This window comes from Ovis aries, chromosome 1 (genome assembly GCF_016772045.2).
Source record: "Ovis aries strain OAR_USU_Benz2616 breed Rambouillet chromosome 1, ARS-UI_Ramb_v3.0, whole genome shotgun sequence".
NCBI classification, from domain to species: domain Eukaryota; kingdom Metazoa; phylum Chordata; class Mammalia; order Artiodactyla; family Bovidae; genus Ovis; species Ovis aries.
Window position 1 is genome coordinate 257169484 of NC_056054.1, and position 9009 is coordinate 257178492.

The following is a 9009-nucleotide window of genomic DNA, read 5'->3' on the forward strand; positions in this document are numbered from 1 at the left end:
TGCTTAGGGAAAATATGGATGTAGCCACATAGAAAAATGTTTGCAAGAATAAATCAAGATGCTGGGCCTATTTAGGCTGATGCTTCACTAACTCTATCCTATGGCTGTGCTACCTGTTTAGTTCTGTCAAAGCACTTGCCACAATTTGTAAGTACCTATTATTTGGGAATTTTTTCTATTTATGGTTTATTGGGCTTCCCTTGTGGCTCAGATGGTAAAGAATCTGCTCGTAATGCGGGAGACCCAGGTTCGATCCCTGAGTTGGGAAGATCCCTGGAGGAGGGAAAGGCTACCCACTGCAGTATTCTGGCCTGGAGAATTCCGTGGACTAGTCCACGGGTAGCAAAGAGTCGGACACGACTGAGTGACTTTCACTACGGTTTATTGTCTGATTCCTCCACTAGGTTTTTACTCTGTGAAGTCAAGGACTAGGTCTGTTTTGCTCACAAACTATAGCCAGTGTCTAGCACCATGTCTGGCATAGTGAAATTAATACTCAGTACATAATGTTGACTGGCTGGATGCCCATTGGTATAGGTCAGACTTACTCTAAAAGCCATAACTTCAGCAGGTGAGCTGGAAAAAATCTTTGATGCTGAAATATTCCAGGAAAAAGGGAGCCAAAGAAGAAGGCTGAATTCCCTGGGTACATCAATCCTGGACTGTGAAACCAAAAAGAAGGTGGGGCTAGTACTCTGGACATTTAGCTCAAGGAACCTACTGGGGGTTCTGAGAATGAGTGGCAGCAAGCCTGCAGGTGTCCGGAGTCTACTTGCCAATAGATGTGACAGGGCTAAAAGAAAAGTTCACACTGGCCAATTTCTTCAAAGTCCCCAGACAAAACCGGTCATCCTCTTCTTAACTTGCCTTTCCTCGTCTTCAACATTAACTCAAGAGCTCCAATCTGTGTCTTGCAGCCTATTCCAAACTCTATTGTCTTTAAATGAGTTACCAATTTTGAACCATAGGTTAAAATCTACTTACATATATTTTGGAAGTTTTGGGATACTAGTTACACCCTTTATGAATTTGGGTTCTTAATCAATTGATAAGGCAAGGAGCTAAGTAAACCATTGAACAACATCTGCCTCTTTACTCATTGTTGTTGTTTGATCACTAAATTGTGTCTGACTCTTTGCAACCCTGTGGACTGTAACCCCTCCAGGCTCCTCTGTCTATGGGATTTCCCAGGCAAAATTACTGGAGTGGGTTGCCGTTTCCTTCTCCAGGGTATCTTTCTGACCCAGGGATCAATTCAAGTCTCCTGCTTGGCAGGCAGATTCTTTACCACTGAACTATAGATTGGATTTAAAAAACCTGGCAAATCCTCCTCTTTCTCTTCCCTTTATCTAGGGATTTACAAAACCCAATATATCAATCCAGATATAAATAGAAAATTTAGGAGATGTCTCCTTGCTGATGGAAGCGCTACTTGATTTTTTTTTTCCAATGAAGACAAAAAACACAAACTCCAACTAGTATACTTATTTTGCCTTAGGCTTTCCTTTAAGGAAGAAAAACTCAGACCTGAGTTTCAGTGAAATGGCCTTAGAAATTGCCTATACTTTTTTCCTTGGGGAGGAAAGGACGGTGGAGAGTTGAGTGAGAGATCACAGGTAGTCCTTTGATTCTATCTCTTCCAGATGACTGGCTTAGACAATCTCTCATGAATGTATGTGGAAGAGGGCCCAAAGGTTCTTTCCCACATGCACATCTCACACACGCTTGTTCATGCATGTTTGTTTCATAAGCATCTTGTCACTCCTCTGGGTTAGCTACTGTTTCAACCTCTGCAGCACATCGTGTTTACCAAAGGTGGCCACAATAATATCTCCATGTACCTGTTCCTTTAGAACCCTGTCTTTCCTTCATCAAGAAACGGAGAGTCCGTGTCTCCTCCTCTTGAACCTGCATGGTCTTTCAATTACCCTAATGAGTAGGCTATGGCAGAGTGGCATTCTAACATCCAAAGATAGATAATATTCATGTCGATGTATGGCAAAACCAATACAATATTGTAAAGTAATTAACCTCCCATTAAAATAAATAAATTTAAAAAAAATCATGTACTTCATCTTGTCCCAAGCAGCTTATGGAGAGACCATGTGGGGAGGAACAGGCCCTTTGACTTATAGCCCTGGCTAAATTCCCACCCGACAACCAACATCTACTTGCCTGTCATGTGAGTGGGTCAGCTTGACAGTGTATCACCCAGCTTTCAGTCAAGTTGCCCCACTGATTTGTCAAGCTCTGTCCAAATTTCAAATTCATGAGCAAAATAAGTGGGGGAAGGGTGGTTTGTTGCATCACAATAGATAACCGATATGATAATTAACTAGTATAAACCTTAAAATCAGCAGCACCAAAGATAAGCTGTGAGAATTAGGGCGAGGCATCTTACTGAGTAACACGAATGAGCCTGGGTATGAAAAAATAGATCTTCCATTTTTAAAGCAGATCAACCACTGTGTGATTATCAATATAATCAGCACACTATACTACCCCAAGTTTCAGTCATAAAAGGAAGTGTAGGGGAACTACTGCAATTAGCTTCTATACCTGGGAACTCTGTGAAAGGGATTTCTCTCTGCTATGGATAATAGGTGAGGTGTAGAATGTCAGCTCTGAGCTTAGAATGTCTTTATTTTGTTCAGAGTGCCTCACAGTGGGAAATAAAACTACCTGCTTCAAATACTTCACTCTTAGTCATGAAATCCTGCCTGGACAGCCATTTCAAAAGACTAGCTGTGATTTTCAACTTGTGGGACTTCTTCTGATATATGGTATGCAGCCTCTTTCACCATCTAAATGGTCCTCCCTTGATTTTTCACCATGTAAATGGTCCTCCCTTGATTTTTCACACGGCCTTTTAGAGTCCTGAAGACTTTTGACAGATTTTAAAAAAAAAAGTCACAGAAATAGACTGTATAAAAGAAAGCACCTTCTGGAGTAGATTGGAAATGATGCTGTGAGAAATTAGAACAAGAATGAATCCAGTAGTTTATTGGGAATTCCAGAAATATTCTGGGTTCACCCCTCTGCATAGACCAGAGAGTTTAGAGAGGTATAGGAAAAACAAGAAGAATTCATATTTGAGGGCTCCCCTGTGTCAAATTTCAACCACGTTGAAGCTCATCATCTTAATTTGTTTTCAAGGCATTAGTTGAACTCCCCCTGCCAGTTCCTATCACTTACATTGCCTCTTTTCTTCTCATATTTATCCAGATCATTAGTCAAGTTAAATGTCCACATTCTCCTTAGGCTATATATATATATACATATATATTTAGATGCCTAGATATATAAAAGGCTTTGTGTTACTCACTCAGTTGTGTCTGACTCTTTGCCACCTCATGTACTCTAGCCTGCCAGGCTCCTCTGTACATGGAATTTTCCGGGCAAGAATACTGGAGTAGGTTGCCATTTCCTTCTCCAGGGGATCTATATAAATTCTTTAGGTGGAAACTTTTTGGTGAACTTTTAAATTGAAGTGTAACATAGATATGGAAACATACAGTAACCATAAGTGAAAGATTCATATAAAGATATACAAAGATACAGAACACACCATATAACCACAACTGCAATCAGCTAAGGAGATAAAGTGAGTTATATTTGATCATACCACTAATTAATAGAAGTTCATTTCTATACCTCTTTCTCCTACACAGCAATGCCTCCCCTCTGCCCTTCCAACACACATATCTAAGGATGAGGAGAAAACCCAACTATGTTGAAACACTGACACACTGTCCCTATAAAAGGGAAGCAGACCTCCCATACTTTCTCCATAGAGTCAAATCCTGTTCCTTTATCAGCCTATTTAAAACATTTTATTATATCAGAAAATTTTTTGAGCAGAATTTGACAGAGCATAACTTTTCTCCTCATTCATTCATTCCCTCATTCACTTAACAAATATATGTTGAATATCTGTTATGTACCAAGTATGTTTATGTTCTAGAGATACAATGATGAACAAAAAAGAGAAAATCCTTGTCTTCATGGAGGTTACATTCTAATGGGGGAGGCAGTCGAGAAACAAGACAAGTAAGAAAATACATTATGTGTTAGATGATCATGGTATTATGGAAAAACCAGAGCATAAGGTGAGGTGAGGTGTTCTTTTGAGACAGGTGAGCAAAGTTTTCACTGCCGACTCCTATAGGAGGTGAAGGAGTAAACATGCAGATATCTAGGGGGAAGTCATTCTTGGCAGAGGAAACAACAAGTGCAAAGGCCCTGAGTTGAGACTCTGTTTAGTATGTGCAAGGAATAGCAAAAAGCCAGTGCAGCTAGAGCAGAAGCAGCAAAAGGATGAGTAATGGAAGATGAGGGAAGAGAGGTGCTATAGGTGCAACCATAGAACTTAATTATACTCTGAGAACAATGGGCATTCCCTTAAGTTTCCAGTCAAGGAATGCTATGATATGACTAATGACTAATAGGATCACTCTGATAGCTCTGTGGAAAATAGTGTTTAGGCAGGTCAGATGGAGGCAAGGATTCTGAACAGACTATTCTTGGGGGGAAGAATCTTGGGACCAGGGTGATGACAATGGAGGTGGTGAGAAGTGATAGGATTTAAGATATGTTTTAAAGTTACAACCAAGAGAATTTGGTGCCCACAAAGAAGAGTGAACCTATGTATGGTGGTATTAAAAAAAAAAAAAAACAGCTGAAAATCCTGTGATACTCTATCCATCTTGATGGTCAATATCTCCTCTCCTCGAATCCACATGGGCTTGTGACTATTTTTGATCAACAGGGTGGTGTTTGGTGACCTCTAAGGCTAGGTCATATCAGTTCAGATAAGTCGTTCAGTTGTGTCCGACTCTGCTACTCCAAGGACTGCAGCAAGCCAGGCTTTTCTGTCCATCACCAACTTCTGGAGTCCTTTCAAACCCATGTCCACTGAGTCGGTGATGATGCCATCCAATCATCTCATCCTCTGTCGTTCCCCCCTCTCTTCTTGCCTTCAATCTTTCCCAGCATCAGGGTCTTTTCAAATGAGTCAGTTCTTCACATGAGGGGGCCAAAGAATTGGAGCTTCAGCTTCAGCATCAGGTCTTCCAATGAATACTCAGCACTGATTTCCTTTAGGATGGACTGGTTGGATCTTCTTGCTGTCCAAGGGACTCTCAAGAGTCTTCTCCAACACCACAGTTCAAGAGCATCAATTCTTCAGCGCTCAGCTTTCTTTATACTCCAACTCTCACAACCATACATGACTACTGGAAAAACCATAGCCTTGACTAGATGGACCTTTGTTGGCAAAGTAATGCCTCTGCTTTTGAACATGCTGTCTAGGTTGGTCATAACTTTTCTTCCAAGGAGCAAGCATCTTTTAATTTCATGGCTGCAGTCACCATCTGCAGCGATTTTGGAGCCCAAGTAATAAAGTCTGTCACAGTTTCCATTGTTTCCCCATCTCTTTCCCATGAAGTGATGGGACCAGATGCCATGATTTTAGTTTTCTGAACGTTGAGTTTTAAGTCAACTTTTTACTCTCCTCTTTCACTTTCATCAAGAGGCTCTTTAGTTCTTCTCTTTCTGCCGTAAGGGTGGTATCACCTGCATATCTGGGGTTATTGATAGTTCTCCCGGCAATCTTGACTCCAGCTTGTGTTTCTTCCAGTCCAGCGTTTCTCATGATGTATTCTGCATATAAGTTAAATAAACAGGGTGACAATATACAGCCTTGACATACTCCTTTCCCAATTTGGAACCAGTCTGTTGTTCCATGTCCAGAAACTGTTGCTTCCTGACCTGCATACAGATTTCTCAAGAGGCGGGTCAGGTGGTCTGGTATTCCCATCTCTTGAAGAGTTTTCCACAGTTTGTTGTGATCCACACAGTCAAAGTCTTTGACATAGTCAATAAAGCAGAAATAGAGGTTTTTCTGGAACTCTCTTGCTTTTACGATGATCCAGTGGATGTTGGCAATTTGCTCTGGTTCCTCTGCATTTTCTAAATCCAGCTTAAATATGTGGAAGTTCACAATTCATGTATTGTTGAAGCCTGGCTTGGAGAATTTTGAGTATTACTTTACTAATATGTGAGATGAGTGCAATTGTATGGTAGTTTGAGAATTCTTTGGCATTGCCTTTCTTTGGGATTGGAATGAAAACTGACCTTTTCCAGTCCTGTAGCCACTGCTGAGTTTTTCAAATTTGCTGGCATATTTAGTGTAGCACTTTCACAACATCATCTTTTAGGATTTGAAATAGCTCCACTGGAATTCCATCACCTTCACTAGCTTTGTTCATAGTGATGCTTCCTAACGCCCACTTGACTTCACATTCCAGAATGTCTGGCTCTAGGTGAGTGATCATACCATCATGATTTTCTGGGTAGTGAAGATCTTTTTGTATAGTTCTTCTGTGTATCCTTGCCACCTCTTCTTAATATCTTCTGCTTCTGTTAGTTTCATACCATTTCTGTCCTTTATTGAGCCCATCTTTGCATGAAATGTTCCCTTGGTATCTCTAATTTTCTTGAAGAGATCTCTAGTCTTTCCCATTCTGTTGTTTGCCTCTATTTCTTTGCACTGATCGCTGAAGGCTTTCTTATCTCTCCTTGCTATCCTTTGGAACTCTGCATTCAAATGGATATATCTTTCTTTTTCTCCTTTGCTTTTTGCTTCTCTTCTTTTCACAGCTATTTGTAAGGGCTTCATAGACAGCCATTTTGTTTTGTTTTTTTTTTTTTTTTTTTTGCATTTCTTTTCCATGGGGATGGTCTTGATCCCTGTCTCCTGTACAATGTAATAAACCTCTGTCCATAGTTCTTCAGGCACTCTGTCTATCAGGTCTAATCCCTTGAAATTATTTGTCACTTCCACTGTATAATTGTAAGGGATTTGATTTAGGTCATACCTGAATAGTTAAGTGGTTTTCCTTACTTTCTTCAGTTTAACTCTGAATTTGACAATAAGTCATGATCTGAGCCACAGTCAGCTCCCAGTCTTGTTTTTGCTGACTGTATAGAACTTCTCCATCTTTGGCTGAAAAGAATATAATCAATCTGATTTCGGTGTTGACCATCTGGTGATGTCCATGTGTAGAGTCTTCTCTTGTGTTGTTGGATGAGGGTGTTTGCTATGACCAGTGCGTTCTCTTGACAAAACTCTATTAGCCTTTGCCCTGCTTCATTCTGTACTACAAGGCCAAATTTGCCTGTTACTCCAGGTGTTTCTTGACCTTCTACTTTTGCATTCCAGTCCCTATAATGAAAAGGAACATTTTCTGTGGGTGTTAGTTCTAGAAAGTCTTGTAGGTCTTCATAGAACTTCAGGTTCTTCAGCATTACTGGTTGTGATATAGGCTTGAATTACTGTGATATTGAATTGTTTGCCTTGGAAATGAACAGAGATCATTCTGTTGTTTTTGAGATTGCTTCCAAGGACTGCATTTTGTACTCTTTTGTTGACTGTGAAGGCTATTCCATTTCTTCTAAGGGATTCTTGCCCACAGTAGTACATATAATGGTCATCTGAGTTAAATTCACCCATTCCAGTCCATTTTAGTTCACTGATTCCTAAAATGTCGACATTCACTCTTGCCATCTCCTGTTTGACCATTTCCAATTTTCCTTGATTCATAGACCTAACATTCCTGGTTCCTGTGCAATATTGCTGTTTACAGCATCAGACTTTGCTTCTATCACCAGTTACAACTGGGTGTTGTTTTTGCTTTGGCTCTACCTCTTTATTCTTTCTGAAGTTATTTCTCCACTGATCTCTAGTAGCATATTGGGCACCTACCAACCTGGGGAGTTCAACTGTCAGTGTCCTATTTTTTTGCCTTTTCATACTGTTCATGGGGTTCTCAAGGTGAGAAACTGAAATGGTTTGCCAATTCCCTTCTCCCATGGACCACATTTTGTTAGAACTCTCCACCATGACCTGTCCATTTTGGTTGGCCCTACATGTCCTGGTTCATTGTTTCATTGAGTTAGACAAGGCTGTGGTCCATGTGATCAGGTTGTTCAGTTTTCTATCATTGTGGTTTTCAATCTGTCTGCCCTCTGATGGAGAAGGATAAGAGGCTTATGGAAGTTTCCTGATGGGAGAGACTGACTGAGTGGGAAACTGGGTCTTGTTCTGATGGGCAGGGCCATGCTCAGTAAATCTTTCATCCAATTTTCTCTTGATGGTTGGAGCTATGTTCCCTCCCTGCTATTTACCCGGGACCAAACTAAGCGTCTGCCTACAATGCGGGAGACCTGGGTTTGATCCCTGGGTTGGGAAGATCTCCTGGAGAAGGAAATGGCAACCCACTCCAGCATTCTTGCCTGGAAAATCCCACGGGCGGAGGAACCTGGTAGGCTACAGTCCATGGGGTCACAAAGAGTCAGACATGACTGAGCGACTTACCTTAAACTATGGTGAAGGTAATGAAGATAATGCTGACCTCCTTCAGAAGTTCCCATGCATGTGCTGCTACACTCAGTGCCCCAAACCCTGCAGCAGGACCCAGGAGAAAGGAGCAGTGACCCCACAAAAGACTGACCCAGACTTGCCCGAGTGTCTAGTGGAGGTGTGGGTTGGCAGTGGCCTGCTGCAGGCTGGTTAGGTCATATAGGCCACTCATTTTTGTCCTTGGTCTTTAGGAATGCCTGCCTCCTTCTTGGACCCCAGCTTTTATGCTGTAAGAAGTCCAAGCATACAGAGAAATTAAGGTGTGAGTGCCAACTGACAGTTCCAGCTGAGCCCAGCCTTCAAATGAACCCAACCCAGGTACCAGGGAGAAGAAGCTTGCTGATGATTTCACTAAATCATTTAAGTCTTCCCAGCTGAGGCATCAAACATCATAGACAGGAGATAAGCATGTCCACTGTGCCCTTCTGAGTTCCCAACCCAAAGGATCTATGAGCATAAAAAGCTTTCAAGTCACCAAGTTTAGCAAGTGTGTTACATTGTGGTAGATAGCCAAAACACAGATTCCACATGGGATATTTGCAGTACAGAACACCAAGAATAATCTCCTCACCCAGATCACACTCATG